Source organism: Caretta caretta, chromosome 4, assembly GCF_965140235.1.
Source record: "Caretta caretta isolate rCarCar2 chromosome 4, rCarCar1.hap1, whole genome shotgun sequence".
In the NCBI taxonomy this organism is placed as follows: Eukaryota; Metazoa; Chordata; order Testudines; family Cheloniidae; genus Caretta; species Caretta caretta.
The window spans coordinates 134,292,202-134,316,426 of record NC_134209.1 but is presented as its reverse complement, the minus strand read 5'-3'; the positions used below and the strand labels follow the sequence as shown (position 1 = coordinate 134,316,426).

General features: G+C 42.9%; 1 protein-coding gene across 10 annotated transcripts in view; it reads right to left on the bottom strand.

Moving 5' to 3' along the window:
* Positions 1–24,225, bottom strand: part of ZFYVE28 (zinc finger FYVE-type containing 28) — a 324,770-nt gene that overhangs the window by 216,891 nt on the left and 83,654 nt on the right. The gene's annotated exons all lie outside the window — the stretch shown is intronic.

Below are 24,225 nucleotides of genomic sequence, written 5' to 3'. Positions count from 1 at the left end.
ACTGCTCGGGTAGACATAGGTCTTTACAATGGTGTAACAGAAAGCTGCTCAGAGAGGGATTTTATCACATAGTAATGCCTGTGCCCTGTTGACAGTAACACTTACAGCGTGGCTACCACCAGTGCAAGTGCACCATTGGCAGTTACTGTTCATACAGGTACTAACTTTTTTTTTTAAAGGGGACAAAGCTTTATAGTGTACCTGTTTATATTAGTAGTATTATTGTAGGTCCTAGGAGCCCTACTCATGGACCAGGACCCTATGGTGCTAGGCACTGTATAAATACAGAAAAAAAATGTTGACCCTGCTCCAAAGAGCTCACAGTCTCAGTATAAGACAAGACACAACAGATGGAGGAGTGCAAGAAAACACAGAGACAATCTGGTCAGCATGATAGGCAGTAGTCTCAGAACACCAGCAGCCTGACTGTTAAGTTTTAAAACTTTGTTGTAGGCATCATGGAAAAGGAGAGTTTTGAGGAGGGCTTTTAAATGGAGGATAATGAGTTAGGTTTACGGATGCTTATAGGTTTAGGGGTTCTGGGTCACACAGCAAATCCTATTCGCTTTGCCCCCTTTGTAAGGCAGGCCTTCCAGCTGGGGCCAGAGATTAGGTCAGACCCCAAAAGGGTAAGGATTTAGGTCATATCATCACCTCTGTTGCATCCTCATTTCCTGTGATATTGAAGTAACGTGAGATTTCTGGTGACAACATCCTTACCTCATCCATCAATTTTCTTGACAAAAGCTAGGAGCAGTATACAACAGAGATTATACAGTGCTACCAAATACTAAAGAAATTTTGATGCTCCTTGTAGTTACTTTGGATAGCACTTTTTTAGAAAACATTCATAACTATAAATATTTCTATTGTAAAATTCATAGTACATTACTTGAGGATACTGCAGTTTTATAGTAATTTTGGTCACTATTTCCCCATAGTATCGATCTTATGTATTTATATAGCACCAATTACATATTACCTAAGCATCTTACCATCTTTAATGTAATTATCCTCAAAACAATCCTGTGAGGTAAGGAAATACTATTATCCCCATTTTACAGATGGGGAACCTGAGGCACAGAGATGCTAAGTAATTAGCACAAAGCCAACAGGAAGCCTCTGGAGGAGCAGGGAATTGAACCCAAGTCTCCTGAAACAGTTAAACACAACTCTAAATTTTAATCTAACTCTGAGAATGAGTTTCTTTAATGAATTCTATTCAATTAAAAATTATCTTTCCAATATTTTAAAATGTAAATTCTCATTGAAAATTATAAATCTGATGTGAATGTTTAACTATTAAACTATAAATACAATTGAAACTCTTCATACAAGGATCTCAATAGTTTATGACATCAAGTAATTTTATTTGAAAACTCTCTTTAAACAGAATTCCCCATGCTGTCATTCAAATTAATAGGAGTTAACACAGAGTATTTTCAAAACATCTTTTCATTTGGATTCAATTACATTTGGATTCAGTTACTGTCTTATTACAGGACTTCTTCAATAAGGAGATCTAAGACTGTTGTTTGATTATTAAGAATATGCACCACATGCTCTCTTTCATTAGAGCAGAAATTCAGAGAAACACAACGAGATTCTAAACTCAAAATTCAGGATTCCATATACGTGAGAAATCTTCTTACTGCACATATGTCCACAAGTAAATGTTTTTTAAAGGAAACACACAAAGCATTCTGCAATACTGAGATCACAATGCTGTTAAAAAAAAATTTTACTGCAAGATTTGGATAGATCAGGATTTAAAACTTGACCACATAATTACTTTACACAATGCAAGGCAAACCACAACAGCAGTTATACAATAATTATACAAGACCAGCTCAACTATATTTAACTCTTGGGATTTCTGTTAAAATGGTTTTGATAGTACAATTTTACTCCAAACCTATTAAACATGCAATATGTATTACCCCTACGAATTAGCCAAACTGATCTGTTTCAGAGTAGCAGCCGTGTTAGTCTGTATCCTCAAAAAGAAAAGGAGTACTTGTGGCACCTTAGAGACTAACAAATTTATTTGAGCATAAGCTTTCGTGAGCTACAGCTCACTTCATCGGATGCATGCAGTGGAAAAAGTGGGGAGATTTATATACACCGAGAACATGAAACAATGGGTGTTACCATACACACTGTAACAAGAGTGATCAGGAAAGGTGAGCTATTACCAGCAGGAGATTGGGGCGGGGGGAGAAACCTTTTGTAGTGATAATCAAGGTGGGCCATTTCCAGCAGTTGACAAGAAGGTCTGGAGGGGAGAATAAACATGGGGAAATAGTTTACTTTGTGTAATGACCATCCACTCCCAGTCTTTATTCAAGCCTAAGTTAATTGTATCCAGTTTGCAAATTAATTCCAATTCAGCAGTCTCTCGCCTGAGTCTGGTTTTGAAGTCTTTTTGTTATAATATTGCGACTTTTAGGTCAGAGATCGAGTGACCAGAGAGATTGAAGTGTTCTCCGACTGGTTTTTGAATGTTATAATTCTTGACATCTGATTTGTGTCCATTTATTCTTTTACGTAGAGACTGTCCAATTTGACCAATGTACATGGCAGAGGGGCATTGCTGGTACATGATGGCATATATCACATTGGTAGATGTGCAGGTGAACGAGCCTCTGATAGTGTGGCTGATGTGATTAGGCCCTATGATGGTGTCCCCTGAATAGATATGTGGGCACAGTTGGCAACGGGCTTTGTTGCAAGGATAGGTTAGTGGTTCTGTTGTGTGGTGTGTGGTTGCTGGTGAGTATTTGCTTCAGGTTGGGGGGCTGTCTGTAAGCAAGGACTGGCCTGTCTCCCAAGATCTGTGAGTGATGGGTCGTCCTTCAGGATAGGTTGTAGATCCTTGATGATGCGTTGGAGAGGTTTTAGGTGGGAGCTGAAGGTGATGGCAAGTGGCGTTCTGTTATTTTCTTTGTTGGGCCTGTCCTGTAGTAGGTGACTTCTGGGTACTCTTCTGGCTCTGTCAATCTGTTTCTTCAGTTCAGCAGGAGGGTATTGTAGTTGTAAGAATGCTTGATAGAGATCTTGTAGGTGTTTGTCTCTGTCTGAGGGGTTGGAGCAAATGCGGTTGTATCGTAGAGCTTGGCTGTAGACAATGGATCGTGTGGTGTGGTCTGGCTGAAACTGGATGCATGTAGGTAGGCATAGCAGTCAGTAGGTTTCCGGTATAGGGTGGTGTTTATGTAACCATCGCTTATTAGCACTGTAGTATCCAGGAAGTGGATCTCTTGTGTGGACTGGTCCAGGCTGAGGTTGATGTTGGGATGGAAATTGTTGAAATCATGGTGGAATTCCTCAAGGGCTTCTTTTCCATGGGTCCAGATGATGAAGATGTCATCAATGTAGCGCAAGTAGAGTAGGGGCATTAGGGGACGAGAGTTGAGGAAGCGTTGTTCTAAGTCAGCCATAAAAATGTTGGCATACTGTGGGGCCATGCGGGTACCCATAGCAGTGCCGCTGATTTGAAGGTATACATTGTCCCCAAATGTGAAATAGTTATGGGTGAGGACAAAGTCACAATGTTCAGCCACCAAGTTTGCCATGACATTATCGGGGATAATGTTCCTGACGGCTTGAAGTCCATCTTTGTGTGGAATGTTGGTGTAGAGGGCTTCTACATCCATAGTGGCTAGGATGGTGTTTTCAGGAAGATCACCGATGGATTGTAGTTTCCTCAGGAAGTCAGTGGTGTCTTGAAGATAGCTGGGAGTGCTGGTAGCGTAGGGCCTGGGGAGGGAGTCTACACTTACATCTGAATGGGTTGAGGGTAATGTGCAACAGTGAACTATTTTTTAACTTTGTTTTTTTAAAACAGATTTCTACATCTTTTATTTCTTTTCAGAGAACTAAATTACTCAAAACTGACTTATCTTTTAATCAGTTGTTATAAAGTCAGCTGAGACATTCTTAAAACCAAACTTTATCAGGGGACATTTTCCTCTCAAACTCTGTTTAGCTACTGACAACCGATTCTGTACTGTTTCTTCTCTGAGCCATTACCATAATAAAATTTTGTGACATCTAGAGTCAAGGCAACCCATCTGCTAATACGTGGGTAGCTAGTATCTTTGACAGGCTAATTTTTATCAAGGGCAGCAAGAAAAATGATCTTGCTAACATCATATATATCATAAGATTGCTCAGCTTGTGCTTTTCATTATTCTTCCTGGATTGTATTTGAGGGAAATTGAATTGTTACATTAATACATCTCACTGTTTTGTCAACAATAGTTGTGACACTAAGTTTAAACCTGAAAGCATTATCATGTAAAGGGAATAATTTCATGGAGAACACATTAATCAATGTACCTGGAAAATATGACAAATCGAGAATGAGTTGAAAAATAAACAGGAATTTCAACTTTAATTTGTGTGCTTAAAAATATGAGGCAGAGATTGAAATACACATCCTTAGTTATTATTATTAAAAACTGGTAAACCTTTGGGATAGGCTCATAAAAAAAATTCCAATAATTTAATATACTGTTTCAGTTTTATAATTCTTTTTAAACAGTATGCTAAAAAGAAACCAATGCAATGCTTATAAAAGAAGAGAACTTTTACAAATGGTAAACCATCATGTGTTTAGTGTAAGGGTTTTCATGTCTGTTACTACTCTAAATACAGAAATTGCACAGTTTTGTTATATGCCATAACATGTGACAGAGAAATGGCACTGAAAGGTTTTTGTTCTTTTGTGGAATTGGGAACGGAGTGAGTAGGGATGGGGTTTCGAGGAAAAAATGGTTACCCACCTTTTTTGTAACTGTTCTTCAAGATGTGGTGCTCATATCCATTCCATTCTAAGTTATGTGCGCCCATCAGAGATTTTTTCATTAGTGGTATCCGTAGGGCCAGCTGTGGTGCCCCCTTGATTGCTGCGCTGATGAGTCGGGTATATCAGGTGCCACCGGCCCTACGCCCCCTCAGTTCCTTCTTGCTGACAAGATCAACAGAGGGGCAGGAGAGCAGGTAATGGAATGGACATGAGCAACACATCTCAAAGAACAACAGTTACAAAAAAAAGATGGGTAACCATTTTTCTTCGAGTGCTTGCTCATGTTGATTCCAATCTAGGTGACTCACAAGCAGTATCAATGGAGGCAGAATCAGGGTTCACGGTCTTGAGGCTTGCAGCACTGCTCTGCCAAAGCCAGAGTCATCTCAAGCTTGCTGGGTAAGCGCATAATCAGACGTGAACATGTGGACAGATGACCAGGTAGCAGTCCTAAAGAGCTTCTGGATTGATACCTGTGCCAGGAAGGGCACTGACAACACTTGTGCCCTAGTCAAGTGTGCCATCACGATCGCTGGCGGAGGCACTTTCACCAGCTCAAAGCAGTAGAGGATGCAGGCCGTGATCCAGGATGAAATCCTCTAAGCAGACAGTGGGCAACCTTTCATTCTGTCTGCCACCACAACGAACAACGTGTTGACTTACAGAACGGCTTTGTTCTCTCTCTATAGAAGGCCAGCGCCCTCCTGATGTACAGAGTGCGTAACCTGCGCTCCTCATCTGATGCATAAAGCTTTGGAAAGACAACAGGCAACCATGTCCTGGCCAGTATGAAACTGGGAAATGACCATGGGCACAAACACTCGGTGTGGTTACAGCTGGACCGTATCCTCGTAGAAGACTGTATAGGGTGGCTCTTAAATAAGCGCCCTGATCTCAGACACCCTGCATGCTGACGTTATCGCAACTAGGAATGAGACCTTCCAGGAGAGAAGCAGGAGAGATCAGGAAGCTAGAGGCTGAAAGGGAGACCCCATGAGCCTCGACTGTATGAAATTCAGGTCCCAGGATGGGACGAGATCCTGGCCGTGCAGGTAGAGTCGCTCCAGACCTTTCAAAAACCATGCCATCATGTCGTGACCGAAGATTGACCTGCCTTGGAACAGAGCACGGAAAGCAGAGATAGCGGTCAGGTGGACCTTGACAGATGACAGGGACAAACCTTGGAGTTTGAGGTGCAGCAGATAATCCATGATCTCCTGCAGCGGGACCTGCTCGGCCCAAATACACCATTCCGAGGCCCAGCATGTGAATCTTTTCCACTTGGCCAGGTAAGTCGCTCTGGTGGAGGGTTTCCTGCTACCCAGCAAGACCTGCTGGACACAGTCCAAGCATGCCCTTTAGTCCGCGCTTAGCCATGCAGTAGCCAAGCCGTCAAGTGCAGCACTGCCAGGTTCAGATGCAAATGGCTGCTGTGGTTGTGTGACAGCAAATTTGGCCAGAGGGACAGCTGCAGTGTGGTGGTTACCGAAAGGCTTGGCAATCAGCCAAACCAATGCTGATGAGGCCAAGCAGGGGCTATTAGGATAACTCTAGCCCTGCCTTGCTTGATCTTCACAAGGACCCTGGAATCAACAGCACTGGCAGGAATCCATACTTCAGCACCCCCAACCATGAAATGAGAAAGGCATCTGACAGTGAGCCCCTGTCCATTCCCCAGATCGAACAGAACACCTGGCATTTTCTTCCCCACCTCTGGAAAATTATGCTGACCACCTACAGATAGAGCGACCACTCGTGGCGAGAGGAGAAAGTCCTGCTGAGGTGATGTTCCTGGTTCTAGGCAGGTGCGCGGCTATCAGGTGAATGGCATGCCACACACAGAAGTCCCAAAGGCAGAGAGCTTCTTGACAAAGGGCCAAAGACCTGGCATCGCCTTGCCTGTTGATGTAATACATCGTGGCAATGTTGTCTGTCAGCACCTGCACCACCTTGCCCTTCAGGTGGGGCAAGAAAGCCTGGCAGGCCAGGCGAACCGCTCTGAGCTCCCTGACATTGATATGGAGGGTGAGATCGCCCCATAATCAGCGGTCCTAGGTGCTCAGCTCTCCCAGGTGGGCTCCCCAGCCCAGGTCCAAAGCATTGGAGACCAGGGCCAGCGACAGGGATGGGGTTGCGAAAGGGACTCTCTCCAACACTAACCTGGGGTCCAATCACCAATCCACGGACGACCTGATGTGGTCCAGCACCCTGGCTACCCGGTCCAGATCGTGCTTGTTGGGAATGTAGACGAACACCAGCCACACTTGCAGGGGCCGGAGATGAAGCCAAGCATGGCTGACCATGTATGTACACATGGTCATGTGGCCCAAAAGTCGGAGGCAGGTGTGAGTCATTGTGAGAAGGTGGTTCTTTACATGGGAGATCAGGTCAGGCCTGGCTTGAAAATGTGCTTCCGGAAGAAAGGCTCTGGCTCGCATGGAGTCGAGAACTGCCCCAATGAACTCTGTTTGCTGGACAGGCGTGAAGGTGGATTTTTTCTCAGTTATTAACAGGCTCAGGTCGCAGCAGGTGGAATGCACCATATCAAGGCTCTTCTGTGCTTGACCTGTCTTTGATGAGCCAGTCATCGAGATATAGGAAGACCTGGACACCTCGGCATCTCAGGAAAGCAGCCACTGGAGCCATATATTTTGTGAACACATTTGGGGCTGATGAAAGGCCAAAGGGCAGCCCCATGAATTGAAAATGGCACCCGCCCACTATGAAACAGAGGAAGCGTCTGTGGCCTGGGAAAATGGAAATAAGCATCCTTTAAGTTGCGGGCGGCATATAAGTCTCCTGGATCCCAGGAGGGGATGATGGAGGGCAGGGAGACCATGAGAAACTTCAGCTTATTGAGACACTTGTTAAGGCGACACAGGTCCAGAATGGGTCTGAGGCCCTCTTTTGCCTTCGGAATTAGGAAATAGCAGGAGTAGAACCCTTTTCCCTTCATGTCCCGAGGGACCTCCTCTACTGCCCCCAGGTGCAGGAGGTTCTCAACCTCTTGAACGAGGAGTTGCTTGTGAGAAAGGTCTCTGAAGGGGGACAGGGAAGAGGGGGGTGGGAAGTAGGGGCAGCCAAATATTACAGGATATAACCCCAAGATACTATGTCTAGCACCCAGCGGTTTGAAGTGACTTGCAACCAGGCCAAACGGTAGGGATGAAGATGGTCGAGGAAAGGACAAGGTGGATCAGGGAAAGTGACTGGGGCATCACTCTTGAGTGCACCTTCAAAATGAGAACTTCTTGCCCCCAGGATGCTTCACTGGGCTGGAACGTGCGGGAGGAAGGAAGGTGACGACTAAAACACATCTCCTTGCAGACCCCTGATGAGGCTGCCAAGGTCTTGGTGGCGGGGGCGGCCGGAACTGCTTCCATGCAGACTGTGGTGTATGCATGCCCAGCAAGCAAAGGGTGGCCTGAGAGTCCTTCAACCCGCAATTACAATGCTGGTGATCAAGGGCGAACCCCAGAGGATCTGGGCTGGGACTCCGGAGATCTGAGGTGTAGAGGAGGAAAGCGCTGCCTTGTCTTGGGGGATCGGTGGCACTCCACTGCCCCCTGAGGGGGTCTTAGCAGCTAGCTTGCCCTCACAGGGAGCCTTTGCCATTTCCTGTGGTACACGCAGTGATGGCTGCATGTGCGGAGGCCTCTGCTCTCTCAGCACCAGGGGAGCTTGGGAAGGAATCGATGCCATCAGGCGTTTGGGTCCCCTACCACTCCCAGGAGTTGGCGGTGGATCCTTTAAGGGGCTATGGTCCCCGACTGGGAAGGCACATACATGTGGCTCTAGAGTGGCTGAGCGGCCTCAACTGAGTCCTTTGCCTGATGTCCCATGGCCTTACTTGTCCGGGGGAGCCGTGCTTCATTTTCTTTTGGGGCACCAGCGATGGGGAATGGTGCTGAGTGGAGCCCGGTGCCAGAAGGTGCACTGCACACTGAGGTCAAGGTACTAGGTGAGTCTTGGCAGGATGGTTCGGAAGCCAGACGAAGGGCAGCCTCTATGAGAAGAATGAATGAATAAATATCCCACAAATGAATATCCCACTCTGAGTCCTGGGTCAAAATTTTTTAAAAATTTGGCACTTGTCCTTCACATGTGATTTTCCCCAAGCACTTGAGGCAGCTGTTATGGGGGTCACTTACAGGCATAGGCCTGTTACAGTCCACGCAGGGCTTAAAACCCAGAGAGACTCTAACTTCTAACTACACTTAACTACTTAACACTAACTACTATAAACAAATTATTTACAAGGCCCTAAGGCTCAAAGTCAGAAGAGATTAAACCGCTAGCCCTTGTGATGCAAGGAAAGGAGCTCCGACTAACCACCACGGTCAGTAAGAAGGAACTGAGAGGGCGCAGGGCTGGAGGTGCCTGAAATACCACCACATAAGCATGGCACTCAAGGGGGTGCCACAGCTGGCCCTATGGATATTGCTAAGGCTAAAATCTCCGAAGACCATGCACGTGGGTGCGCACAGACCTAGAATGGAATCGACATGAGCAAGCACTTGAATAAGAACATCTCATACAACCCTTATTCAGTCTTAGATGTAATATGCCTTTGCCTGATCCCAGTGTTACTCCAAGTAGACCTGCCAATGATTTATCATGATGTTGGTACAGAGTTCTCAGTACATTTTGACAGGGTTACTTTCCTTGAGCCAAATCATAAGAGTTGCCGACGCCATTCAATCTGTGAAACATACATGCGCTCAAGAAACCTATCAGGATTCAGGACTTGATCCCCTCCATTTATAATGTTCCCAGTGAGTTGCAGAATTTGTGGTTTTATATGTCAATATCTTTCCCAAATAATTTCCACACAGAGTTTTAGTGCATTTTACATTATTTACCCACAGTACATTGCACAAAAGGCAAGTACTTGAAGTGGCAGTCGAGGTCATTAACAGACAGAACACATACTTGTTAAGCTACTGGTAGTGCTCTGTACTACTATGCAAGACTCCAAGAATCAAATTCGGGGAGGCTGCTGCTGCAGGTGCAGGGTAGGCAAGGGGGTAGAGAACTCTCCGTCCCTGCTTGCTGCCTGAAAGAACACAGATGATCCCCCAAGGACTCCCAAGGGAATGGTGAACTAGTGGGGGGCATTACGTTTAGGATGTTTTATTTTTGTGTACAATCTGTACTCTTCTGTGTTTTATCTGTTAAGTAAAGAGCATACAGACATTAGACTGGACAATGTGTGTGTGTGTGTGTGTGTGTGTGTGTTGACTGCTTCACAACTGCTGCGTGCCCCTGAGAGAATGAAACTGTAAACCAGACACTTCACACCTGTGGGGTGGAGTTCTTGGAGATGAGGGTGTTTAAATACCAGGGAGTCTGAAGGGTCAACACTATGCCAAGAAGGCCTAGGGAGCTGGACAGTGGGTTCCTACACTCGGGGGATTCCAGATAGAAGGCCTGTGCCCTGAAAGTGTGCCTAGAGACCCTAAGATTGGGGTAGAGGCTGGACTCCATTCAGGCTCCAGGGCCTTGAAATATCCCAGGGATCCAAAGCACAGAAGCTTGGATTCCCCTCACAGTAGTCCTAGTGGAAGGTCAGTAAAGGGCACTTGCTAAGTTCTGTGATAATAAGTACCTTGGCTAGATCTACATTATTCAGTTTATTCTTTAGAATATAAGTACAACAGGAGGTCAAGTTCAGGTGGGAAAAAAAAAAAAACAGATTGAATTGATGCTAACCATCCATTCTTTCCCAGAATCTTCAATGAGATACTGAATAGGAATAAAATAGCACATTTTCAGAGATGAAACAGCTTGTGTGTTAATGTTTTAACAAATTTTAAAAGGGATGACCAATAGCAAATAATGTGCTTTAGTGTTATTATCTTTACTATAATAGGACAAAACCATAATTTCTATGCGAGCTGGCTGTATTTTAAAAGAATCCTTATTGTGGTTACAGGGACAAACCATCCCGATGTGTAGAAAGAATAGTAAATATGGCAGGCGACCAGCTTGGCTTGACAGTGAAATCCTTGCTGATCTTAAACACAAAAAAGAGGCTTACAAGAAGTGGAAGATTGGATAAATGACAGGGAGGAGTATAAAAATATTGTTCGGGCATGTAGGAGTGAAATCAGGAAGGCTAAATCACACCTGGAGTTGCAGCTTGCGAGAGATGTTAAGAGTAACAAGAAGGGTTTCTTCAGGTATGTTGGCAACAAGAAGAAAGTCAAGGAAAATGTGGGCCCCTTACTGAAAGAGGGAGGCAACCTAGTGACAGAGGATGTGGAAAAAGCTAATGTACTCAATGCTTTTTTTGCCTCTGTCTTCAAGAACAAGGTCAGCTCCCAGACTCCTGCACTGGGCATCACAACATGGGGAATAGATGGCCAGCCCTCTGTGGAGAAAGAAGTGGTTCGGAACTATTTAGAAAAGCTGGACGTGCACAAGTCCATGGGTCCGAGAGTGCTAAAGGAACTGGCAGATGTGATTGCAGAGCCATTGGCCATTATCTTTGAAAACTCATGGTAATCGGGGGAAGTCCCGGAAGACTGGAAAAAGCCTAATGTAGTGCCAATCTTTAAAAAAGGGAAGCAGGAGGATCCTGGGAACTACAGGCCAGTCAGCCTCCCCTCAGTCCCCAGAAAAATCATGGAGCAGGTCCTCAAGGAATCAATTCTGAAGCACTTAGAGGAGAGGAAAGTGATCAGGAACAGTCAGCATGGATTCACCAAGGGAAAGTCATGCCTGACTAATCTAATTGCCTACTATGATGAGATAACTGATTCTGTGGATGAAGGGAAAGCAGTGGACTTGTTATTCCTTGACTTTAGCAAAGCTTTTGACACGGTCTCCCAAAGTATTCTTGTCAGTAAGTTAAAGAAGTATGGGCTGGATGGATGCAATACAAGGTGGGTAGGAACTTGGCTAGATTGTCGGGCTCAACGGGTAGTGATCAATGGCTCCATGTCTATTTGGCAGCCGGTATCTAGCGGAGTGCCCCATGGGTCGGTCCTGGGGCCGGTTTTGTTCAATATCTTCATAAATGATCTGGAGGATGGTGTGGATTGCACCCTCAGCAAGTTTGCAGATGACACTAAACTGGGAGGAGAGGTAGATACGCTGGAGGGTAGGGATAGCATACAGAGGATACAGAGATACCTAGGGGTATACGCTGGAGGGTAGGGATAGGATAGGATACAGAGATACCTAGACAAATTGGAGGATTGGGCCAAAAGAAATCTGACGAGGTTCAACAAGGACAAGTGCAGAGTCCTGCACTTAGGACGGAAGAATCCCATGCACCGCTAAAGACTAGGGACCGAGTGGCTAGGCAGCAGTTCTGCAGAAAAGGACCTAGGGATTACACTGGATGAGAAGATGGATATGAGTCTTGGATTGTTGCCAAGAAGGCCAATGGCATTTTGGGGTGTATAAGTAGGGGCATAGCCAGCAGATCGAGGGACGTGATCGTTCCCCTCTATTCGACATTGGTGAGGCCTCATCTGGAGTACTGTGTCCAGTTTGGGGCCCCACACTACAAGAAAGATGTGGAAAAATTGGAGAGAGTCCAGCGAAGGGCAACAAAAATGATTAGGGGTCTGGAACACATGACTTATGAGGAGAGACTGAGGGAACTGGGATTGTTTAGTCTGCGGAAGAGAAGACTGAGGGGGGATTTGATAGCTGCTTTCAACTACCTGAAAGGTGGATCCAAAGAGGATGGATCTAGACTGTTCTCAGTGGTAGCAGATGACAGAATGAGGAGTAATGGTCTCAAGTTGCAGTGGGGGAGGTTTAGGTTGGATATTAGGAAAAGCTTTTTCACTAGGAGGGTGGTGAAACACTGGAATGCGTTACCTAGGGAGGTGGTGGAATCCCCTTCCTTAGAAGTTTTTAACGTCAGGCTTGACAAAGCCCTGGCTGGGATTATTTAATTGGGGATTGGTCCTGCTCTGGGCAGGGGGTTGGACTAGATGACCTCCAGAGGTCCCTTCCAACTCTGATATTCTATGATTCTATGACTATTTTAAACAAAAACTGTGTTTTATGTTCTTATGACACCTCTGCCAGTTTTAGAACAGCTCTAAAAAACAATCCAACCCTTCGATCTAATATATTACAACAGCATTAAGAAATGACAGAGCCTGTTTTAGATGTCTTTCTGTGGCCAAATGCCTCAATCCATGAAAGGAGTATATTAATGGACTATTGAAGAACCAGTACCTGGAAGGTCTTAGTTTTGTTTAAAATGGTTCCTTAGATTTTATTTTTTATAACATATTAAGTTAACCTTCTGGAACACCAACAGATTCTGATCGTCATCGTCCAGGATCAAACCTGGGACCTCTGATGCTTAATGCACGAGCCAATACTGTGTGAACTAAAAGACACATCTCCCTTCCAAGACTGTAACAGGCGCAATAATCTCTAGCTTGTCTAGCTGCCACTAGAGGGGGACAGAGCGCCACACCAGGAAGGCATGGGTTAAACTTCCACTAAAACAAGTAAGCCACAATAGAAGAAGAGCAAAGAAAACTACTAAATACATGAACTTGACCATATTTTTCCTACTAAGCTATTCTGAAAATGTGTCAGTTTTCAATCCTGTTTCGTATTTGACATAGAACCACCTATATTTCTTAACCCTTCTCCTCCACAGCAAAAAGGTACTTTTTAAAAATGCCTTCTCTCCATTCAAGCTCTCCAAATGCTACTGAAACGCCAATGCTTGTCTTATGAAATTGAACATTCAAAAATATTCCAATTCAACTTGTTACAATAAGTGAATCAATTTTAATCTTGTTTTGCATTTGTACTTTATTTTCCTAAAATAGATTGATCCTAACTAATTGGTAATCATTAAAACATATTTGCAACTACATATAGCCTTCACGCTAAATTTGGTGCCCCCCCCCCTTTTTTTTTTTTGCTAACTATACACTATTTCTATATATAAACATTTATTTCAGCAATTATACAGCTTAACTCTACCTTTATACAAATTATTGTTTACATTTTTTTTGTTATGTTAGAAAATGATGAATGATGCTTTTCTTATTTACTAGACAAATATTTTTTTTTCCACTAGTGATTTGTGTCCATCATTATTTGGATGGAAATTCAAATTCAACTAAAAACAGCAACTTAATATTTTATTAAATAATATTGCTTTAAATATGCTGGTTATATAAGAAAAAAGTTCATCCAACTTTATCAAAACCTGTTTTGCATTTAAAATTAACTGATTTATTAAAGGTTTCAGAGTAGCAGCCGTGTTAGTCTGTATTCGCAAAAAGAAAAGGAGTACTTGTGGCACCTTAGAGACTAACAAATTTATTTGAGCATAAGCTTTCGTGAGCTACAGCTCACTTCATCGGATGCATTCAGTGGAAAATACAGTGAGGAGATTTATATACACACAGAACATGAAAAAATGGATGTTACCATACACACTGTAAGGAGAGTGATCACTTAAGATGAGCTATTACCAGCAGGAAAGCGGGGTGCGGGGGGGGAAGAAAACCTTTTGTAGTGATAATCAAGGTGGGCCATTTCCAGCAGTTAACAAGAACATCTGAGGAAGTGGGGGGGAATAAACATGGGGAAATAGTTTTACTTTGTGTAATGACTCATCCACTCCCAGTCTCTATTCAAGCCTGAGTTAATAGTATCCAGTTTGCAAATTAATTCCAATTCAGCAGTCTCTCGTTGGAGTCTGGTTTTGAAGTCTTTTTGTTGTAATATTGCGACTTTTAGGTCAGAGATCGAGTGACCAGAGAGACTGAAGTGTTCTCCGACTGGTTTATGAATATCATAATTCTTGATGTCTGATTTGTGTCCATTTATTCTTTTACATAGAGACTGTCCAGTTTGCCCAATGTACATGGTAGAGGGGCATTGCTGGCACATGATGGCATATATCAAATTGGTAGATGTGCAGGTGAACGAGCCAATGACAGTGCAGCTGACGTGATTAGGACCTATGATGGTGTCCCCTGAATAGATATGTGGACACAGTTGGTAATGGGCTTTGTTGCAAGGACAGGTTCCTGGGTTAGTGGTTCTGTTGTGTGGTTCCTGGTGAGTATTTGCTTCAGGTTGGGGGGCTGTCTGTAGAATTATCTTAATTTAGTGAAGTGAACGGATTGTTCCTGGTCACCATGTCCATCAAGATTTTCGAGCTAGTAGACTCATCCTCTCACACGTAGTTTTATTCATAGATTGGGAAAAAAAAACAAGCTTTCCTGTTTTTTCAACTCTCAATCAGTTTTGTAATTCTGAATGAAATCATCATTGAACTGAACTAGTTGAGTAAACTGAAATGAAGAATATATTTTCTCTGCACCTGTGGAAGAGGCTACTGCCATCAAAAGCTGGGTTAGCTTCAAACTGTGGCTCCAGGTGCTTGCTTAGCCAGTGACTGCCACCAGTTCAGTTGTTTGATGATCTTTAAAACTTGGCAGGAAATATGTATGGCTCAATATTTTTATTTAATTTAAATTATTTGAATAGGGTATAATCAAGTTTAGGCCTTATCAGAGGTTGTCAATTTCAAATAGGTTTATTTTTAAAGAATAAATGTATATTTAATTTACATTTTTAAAAATCCTTATTAATTAAGGCATGTATTTGTATTCCCACTTGTTTAAATTGTCCACATAACATGGACCAGGGACATAGCCAAACTCCTGCATCATGAATAAGTGTTCTTCTGCTATCAGATGAACTGTTCTGAACTTCTACTTGGGATGTACTAGGAACTCTGAAATAGCTTTCAGTATAGATTAAGTTAAAGCAACCCAGAAGCCTACAAAGTGCTGGAGCACAGTGACCAAGAGGAATGAGAAATGTAGCTTTCCCTTGAAGTACAGCCAGCCAAGCTTTTCAGATAGCTAATTTAAAAAACGCTGAATTTTTTCTCCAGGATAATCATTACACTCAGTTTCTTAAAATACTACAGAACTTTAATAAATGTTTATATTACAGTAGCATCGAGAGGACCCATACCAGAACTGGGACCCCATTAGGCTATGTGTACCCAAACAGATTATAGAGACAGGTCCTGCCCTAGATGGTTTATATACTCTAGACCAGTGGTTCTCAAAGCCAGTCCGCCGCTTGTTTAGAGAAAGCCCCTGGTGGGCTGGACTGGTTTGTTTACCTGCCGCTTCCGCAGGTTCGGCCGATCGCGGCTCCTGCTGGCTGTGGTTCACCTCTCCAGGCCAATGGGGACTGCGGGAAACAGTGCGGGCCAACGGACTTGCTGGCCTCCCTTCCCGCAGCCCGCATTGGCCTGGAGCGGCGAACCATGGCCAGTGGGAGCCGCGATCGGCCGAACCTGCTGACACAGCAGGTAAACAAACTGGTCCAGCCCGTCAGGGGCTTTCCCTGAACAAGTGGCGGACCGGCTTCGAGAACCACTGCTCTAGGCTTCGTCTACACTGTGAGCTATGGGCATGATTCCCAGCTTACATACACATACTTGTGCTAGCTTGATGAGAGCTAGTCAGAGTATAAATAATAGTGTAGCCACAGTAGCACAGGGCACAGAAGCATGGCTTAGCCATGCTATGTACCCACAGAGTTCAGGCAGGTTTGTACTCGGCATGGCTATACTGTGCTGCCGCTGTGCATGTTACCACAGCTACACTATTTATACTCACAGTAGCTCAATAAGAGCAACCACGAATGTGCATGTGAGCTGGAAACCACACCCCTAGCTCGCAATGTAGCCTAAGAATGAGAAATGTACACAGAGTGGAGGACAGGGAGCCCACCAAATAGATACTGTGCAATTGTTTAATATATAAGTATATATGTTTTGAAATTACATTAACACTGACTTTCTTCAACTGCCCCAAGACACCTGGCCCAACTATCCCTTATCTTAAGTATTAAAGAAATTAGCTAACATGTAAGACAGTGTGCCAGAGGGAGTAGCCAATCTGATCAGTTTGGGGAAGCTATTCCAATCTGTGATGATTCTCAGGGTGCCCAGGACTGTGACATTGTAATCCCCTAGCCTCCAGCAAGAGGGAGACATGCTTGCACTTAACTGAGCGTCAGCTCCCTGTCGCCAACAGCCTGTCAGCCACTCTCACAATCTCCTCTGGGCTACAGCAGCCCTTACTTTGCCTTGCAGATTAACAATAGTGTATCCCAGTGCCTGAGCCCCTTTGAAACATTCCCGGTAGCATCCAGCCCTTTATCCACTGAACACACTCACAGAAATACTAAGTCTGTTGTACCCAAGGGAAGAGTGTAAACATATCAACTTGAATGATTTAGCTCAGGATCAGCACCCTGCATAATATCTCAGTACGTAGATATATTTACAGTGAAAAACAACAATATGTTTGTTTTCAAAGATTCAAGAGATAGTGAGTAAGGCCAATGGAAACCAAAAGGGCTATATATAAAAAATTCACACTTTCTACAAACTAAACTTTACTGGCTAACTGTCTGTCTAAAGAAGTTTCTCTTACCCCTAATGTCCTTTGCAGCATTTCCCATTTTGTGATCCTATTTTCATCAATGTGATCGCACTGCAAAATTTCTTCCTACGTGCAGGATAAAGAGGTATTTTCCCCTTCTACTTATATCCCCAAAGTTCATTGTACTCCAAGTCAGCATAATCCCCTTGGCTTGTTTTCCTATGTGCTACTGCCCTGTTGATTTCACATCCCCTCGTTGACTTCGTATGTAGATGTGCAACCACTGTGTTGGCTTACAATGCTTAACTTGCATGCTGATAGAAAGTCAGGTGAATAAACATCTTTAATTTGACAGAAAACCTTTTTGTCAACTCTGCCTTGATACTAACTCTAAGAACATATTTTTAGTATACATACATAACTCCTACATAGTATCTGTATATATGATATACATGATATAAATGATATTAATGACAAGGTGACCCTGTCTCATTTAAGACCTCACATGACATTCTTTGATGAAACAATGTACATACCAGGATCAGGATACTCTTGTATTCCCCTTGCCAGTTGGCACTGAAGGATTTATGGGTCACACAAGCATAAAGGGGTGGTGTGAAAGAAAGTGAGGAAAGAGACATGCGGTCAAGGTAGGCAGCATTGGTGGAACGGGAAGGGTGAGGCAGCAATGCAACAAAAAGAAGTGTAAATAAGTAGGTATATGCAGCATTTTGAGGGGACTTGAAAGTTAGGACAAGAAGCATGAACTTAATGTGATGAAAGAGGAGCTAGTGAAGAGATTTCAAACAGGGAAGAGGGAGGGAATGTGATCAGAGTAAAGGGAAAGGACAATAAACTTAGCAGCTATATTTTGTATGATCAGAAGGGGACGAAGAGGGTGTTAGTGAGGTCTGAAAGAGATTGAAAGGAGGAGGGTTGCCAGAGAGTCATACAGTTTAAGGCCAGAAGGGGACAAGCAGTTCATCCAATCTGACCTCCTGCATATCACAGGCCTCCAACACTACACAGCATCTGCACATAAACCAACAATCAAAATTAGACCAAAGTATTACAGCCCCCAGGAAATTAAACTATTATATGCTATAGGCAAAGAATCAGAGGGACCAATGTGCACCAGTGCCTGACGTCCCTACACTAGAAGCTAATTCTTGAAATGAGATATACCCAGATAATCCCAGCAACTGGCCCACACTCCATGCTGCAAAGAAAGGCAAAAAACTCAAAGCCCAAGGTTGCTGCAGATCTAACCCGGGGTGAGGGAGGGAGAATTCCTTCTCAACCCCCACATATGGCCATCAGAAAGTGAGGAAAGAAAACATATGGCCAAAGCTGGCATCAGTGGTGGAACAGAAATCATAGCCAAGATGACAACTTCTAATTTGTGAAGAAAGAGAAGGGTGAATTTTAGAAATATTATGAAAAAGAGGCAAGATTAGGAAACAGTCTGGATTTGTGAGATCAGGATGAATTGAAGATTACAACACTGATTGACGGGAAGGTAACTGGAATGATGGTGCTAGTTTCAAAAGTAACAGAAAAAGGATAATGGAGAAGGTTTCAGAAGAAAAACAATGAGTTTAGTTTTGATCATTTTAAGTTTCAGTTAATGGTGGAACACCAAAGGGAGATGTGAGAGAGACAGGCTGAGATAAGGTACTGGACAGAGGTAGACTGGTCAAGAGTGGATAGATTTGCAAATCCTTAGCATAAAGATACTAGCTGAAGCTATCTGTGCATTGATGCAGCAACACAAACAAGGGGTAAAAAGGGGAAGGAGCTTAGAATCCAGAATTGGAGCCCTGTGAGAGTCCTGCAGAGTGTGAGAGAAGGGAGGAGGAGGAGGGGTTCAAGATCAAAGAGTCAGGAAGAGATGCAGAACAAACAGTCAGAAAAGCCAAAGGAGGACCAAGTTTGAAAATAATTTTTACAATGAATGTGTTTTTGTGTTTTAAGAACTGGTTTTCAGTTTATTTCTTATGAAGTGTAGGGAACCTCTAGAATGGGCAATACTTCTAATGTCAGAATGATTTTTTTAAGAGCACCAATTGGTAAGTTGGTTGCAAACCATATGCATTCAATTCAGAATTTTTCTGTGTTTGTGTGTGTAAAAAAGTCAGATTTCTTTAAATCACAATACTAACTGTAATACAAGTTCTTTGAACAATCTTTCTTAAGAGTCCCTGATCACAAATGTGTTACAATCCTGATGCATAAGGTGACTCCAAGACACCATAGCCCCATGTATCCCACTGAAAAAGAATTTGCAGACCTTTGCTTCGGAATCTAAACTCTTCTTTTTAAAAGTTGGTTTCTTGTGCTTAGGACTGAAAAAAAATTGACAAATGTCAACTGAGTGTAAACCAATGAAGTTTTGTCTCCCTGAGCCTGAAATAATAACTCAGAGGTGAAAACGGTCCCATCCTTCTCAATAGGAGTATTAAGTCTAAATGCTACAGGTCATTTAAAGAGTTACAAATCACCTATCAGGACTTCTGAAAGGCCAAAACTTCTGAAATCCTCCTGCCCAAACAACAACTTCTCTGATGCAGTTACACATTTTCAAATCAAAAATCTTTGGGCCAACCAAAAACAACTTAATATGTAGTGACAGCATAAAATAAGTTGAAAATCAAAACAATCCGGGGGGGCTCCTTTTTGTATTTCTTTCATCTGGGTGGGGGTGGGAAATAGATGAAGTCATTTTCATTTTAATCAGTTTTGTTTTCAGTGTTGGGATGTTTGGTTGCAAACACTGAAGGGGAATGTTTGTATAAAACAAGCTGTTCCCATGGAAATATTACAAAATCATAGGAACATGTATATTGGTTTGTGCTTCTTTAAAACTTTATTTTACAAAACCTAAATTTTAAGCCAAATTTGAGTTGACCATGTTCTTTTAAAATTATAAAATAAAATTATTCAGATAATTCATCAACTATCTTTAAGAGAGACAATGCCCAACTTCATTAAGTTAAGACCTATTAAGTCTGCTTTGCAACTTTAAGCAGGTATCTGAGGACTGACCTCAGCACAGAGTTGGTGTAGTGGGTCCTATGCCACACATATTCCTGGCTCCAGCAGAGGTATAACTAGGAGCTTCTACGTAATCTTCCTGATCCCTAGCAACCATAAAAGTCCCTTAGAGTCAGGCGCACCTGGGAAAAGGGGGAAGCCTGCCAGCCCCATGATTGGGTAGCAACAAACAACACTGAATGCCTCCTTTGTCCCACTTCCAGAGTTGTGATGAGCACAGCTTCGGCAGTCCCATGAAATCATAGCTAATGCATTTTTAGTAATCTAGGAATAGTAAGTACACAGGATAAAAAAATGTCACTTTTACACAGTTAGAGGATCAGACCAAATTTCAGGTCAAGAAAAGAGTAAACACAGACATACTTGATCTTAAATTCACAATCTCATATCAAAGCCTTAGGTATCAATCTTTACATCACACTGTATCTATTTGGAATTTACCTTAACCCTGCAAGTAGAGTTTTAGCTACTGTCCTAAATATGCCCTTCTCCCTCTCTGTTGTGGAACAGTATAAATCAAATTAACTTCCTGAACCAATGTGTCCTTCAGCTTACATTTCCAAATTCTAATTACCTTTTTACAATTTTTACAACTTTTTACAATTGACAGGGCAATCAGTCTTCTCATTCATATTTTCAATTACTCCAAGTAAACACTCATGACACCAAAATAACTTCAGTTTTAAATTAACTGTGTTAGCTTCGCAACATATTTTCAGATCCATTATATAATCTAAACCTTGTAAATTAGTTGTGTATTTATCATTCCTACATGCTATTTGAACACTCAAAAGTATGTATTATGAAAATATCACATGTCAAAACAATATATTCCTCTGATGTTATCTCTTAGATAAGCTCTAGTTTTATTCCCTTACATAAATACATGGTTCATTAGTATTTGTTTGTATTTAGCTTATCCGGCAGCATTTTGTAACTGCCATTCAACAAAACTTTATCTGCCTTGGACATTTTGTCAAATATATGCCATGTGTCATTTTAAATTTCTAACCGTGCACTTTAAATTATTAGGCTTCAAAAACCTGTATGGAGATTTATAAACCCTGTGTGAAGAATTCACTTGAGCGATTTGAAAATACTCAGAGGGAGATGAAACAACAACATCTGTACAAGTAGGACAATCTGCTGGAAAACAGGCAGCAAGCCAAAGACCCTGTGAAGGTCTGGGCAAGCAAAGAGACAAAATCCTGAAAAGCTGTAAACAGTAAAGGTGGAAGTGCTTTTTACATTAAATCAAAGAAATTTTAAAAGAATAAGATAAGATGGTAAGATAAGACACTCTTTGAAGCTTATTAAAAACCACACTCACAAATCAACACATGGAATGTTTTCTCTAGTCCATAGGCATGTATTCTCATTTATTATTGTACTGATTAACAATTTGATTACTTGTAACCAAAGAATCACAGAAATTAGAAGTGAAAAGAAAAGGAGTACTTGTGGCACCTTAGAAACTAACCAATTTATTTGAGCATGAGCTTTCGTGAGCTACAGCTCACTTCAGCACCCAAAAATGTGTGAGATGCTTCACTGACATGCAAAAATATACACAACCTGTTCTGAGGAACATAACAAGAACATAAGAAAATAAGAAAGGCCATACTGGGTCAGACCAATGGTCCTTCTAGCCCAGTATGCTGTCTTCCAAAAGTGGCCAATGCCAGATGCTTCAAAGGAAATAAACAGAACAGGGCCATCATCAAGTGATCCATCCTCTGTCGTCCAGTCCCAGCATCTGGCAGTCAGAGGCTTAAGGGACACCTAGAGCATGGGGTTGCATCCCTGACCATCTTGGTTAATAGCTATTGATGGACCTCCATCAACTTGTGTAACTTTTTTTTAATACAGTTGTTGTTTTGGCCTTCACAACATTCCCTGCCAATGAATTCCACAGGTTGACTGTGCATTGTGTAAAGAAGTACTTCCTTTTGTTTGTTTTAAACCTGCTGCCTATTAATTTCATTGGGTGACCGCTGGTTCTTGAGTTATATGAAGGAAGTTTACAGGAGTTGCAACAAGTGGAATCAACAAACAATGAGAGGGATAGTAGGAAAAGGGGACTACCAAGCAACAAGTGTACGGTCATATGGTTCCTTGGTTTGTTATATTAGTGTCTTGATGGTTCCTAGAGGTTGTATTTATAAATCTTTTTGGACTGGGAAACCTGAATGGAACTGATACGATATGAATAAAGATGGGAAAAGAGAGCAGAGGCAGGAGAGAATGGAAACAGGAAGAAACAGGGAATGTAGTGGCATGGGGGAAAGGGTGGGAGGGAAGGGTAACAGGATCAGGAAGAGGAACCTAGTAGCCTTTGTAACGCTTATTGAACACAGAAACAAGAACTGTATTAGCTAAAGAGATGGGCCTGGTTTTATTACTTGGGAAATTAAGAAAAACCAGGTGCTTCAGGAAGTGAATTGGAGGGAAGCATCATCACTAAGGCTACATTTTAGTCATGGGTATTTGTAGTAAAAGTTATGGATAGGTCATGGGCAGTACACAAAAATTCATGGACCGTGACTAATCCATGACTTTTACTATATACCCCTGAATAAAACTTGTGGGGACAGTTCGGGGGGGGGGCAGCCCTGGGGGCCCTACGGGTGCTTGGGGGGGAGACAGCCCAGGGGGAGCCGCTTGGGAGTGAGGGGGTTGGCGGAGGAGGTTCCCTACCCGGTTCCTGGGAAGCAGCAACCTCCAGCTCCCAGCTCCACATGCTGCGTCCACTCCACCCCAAGTCCCGGTTCTGCAGCTCCCATTGGCTGGGAACTACAGCCAATGGGAGCTGCGGGGGCAGTGCCTGCAGGCAGAGGCAGCACATGGAGCTAGGAGCTGAGGGAGGGGAGTTCCTGTCACCCTTCTGGGGAGTCCCCCCAGTAAGCACTGCCCTGCACTCCAATCCCCAGCCCTGAGCCCCCCCGACACCCAAACTCCTGCTGCTGGGGGGCAGTGACTTCCATGACCTCCGTGACAAACACAGAGCCTTAATTATCACTACCAAGACTAGACAGAACTCAATTATTCCCCTCAACAAAAAGTACAATCTATACAAAAAGACTAGCTGGCTTTGAGCGAAGTAAAGCGGTTTTTAATACTGTTGCCTAAGAAAGGTCCTCTAAACCAAATCCCTTGAATTAACTATAACTTCAAAAAAATATTCTGTTTCTAAGAGTGAGAAGCCCCACATCTTTCTCTACTTGAGCAGACCAAAACAGCAGTATTTAGATGCCATGCTCTTTTGGCCATGTTTTCCTTTTCCTGCTTTATGATTTATAATGCTGCCAAAATATTCAAAGCTAAAAATCAAGAGAAAACAGAAAGCAACATATACAACCTTCACTCACTGAAAAAAGCCTGGTATGGAAATATTCTGTCAGGCTCTCATTTAAAGATCAAAGAGGACTGAAACAAGTTGATGCAATTGATGGAGACCACTCAGAAGTTTCAACTGTTCCAAAATGCATAGGCATGCACTGGCAGTGTTACCTAAAGGAATCTCATTTAACCAGTTCTCCAATGAATCCACTGGCTTCTTATTTGTGTCCTGGTGCAATTCAAGGAATTGAAATTAATTTATGAAGTCCAATAGCATCTCGAACCCTCACTCTTAGAGGCTGCTTCTCTTCACATATAGTGCTGCAGCAGTGAGGTCAGCTGAGGTGTTGAAGCTAAGTCCTTAGATATAAATTAATGGTGGCAGGGCATACTCACTGGAGGAAATTACTCTCTCATTTGCTTTCCCTGTAGGTCTAAAACAGCTTGAGTGTGATCTTTGGAAAACACTACAAGGACCCTCAATTTTCTTGAGTTTTTGCCTGGGTAGTATTGGAGTGGGTTCTGCATAATTGTGACCATGTCCTTTCTCTTCAATTTTGGCCATGAAAAATAGTTCATTATTAAACACTACAGGCTCCCTGATCTTTC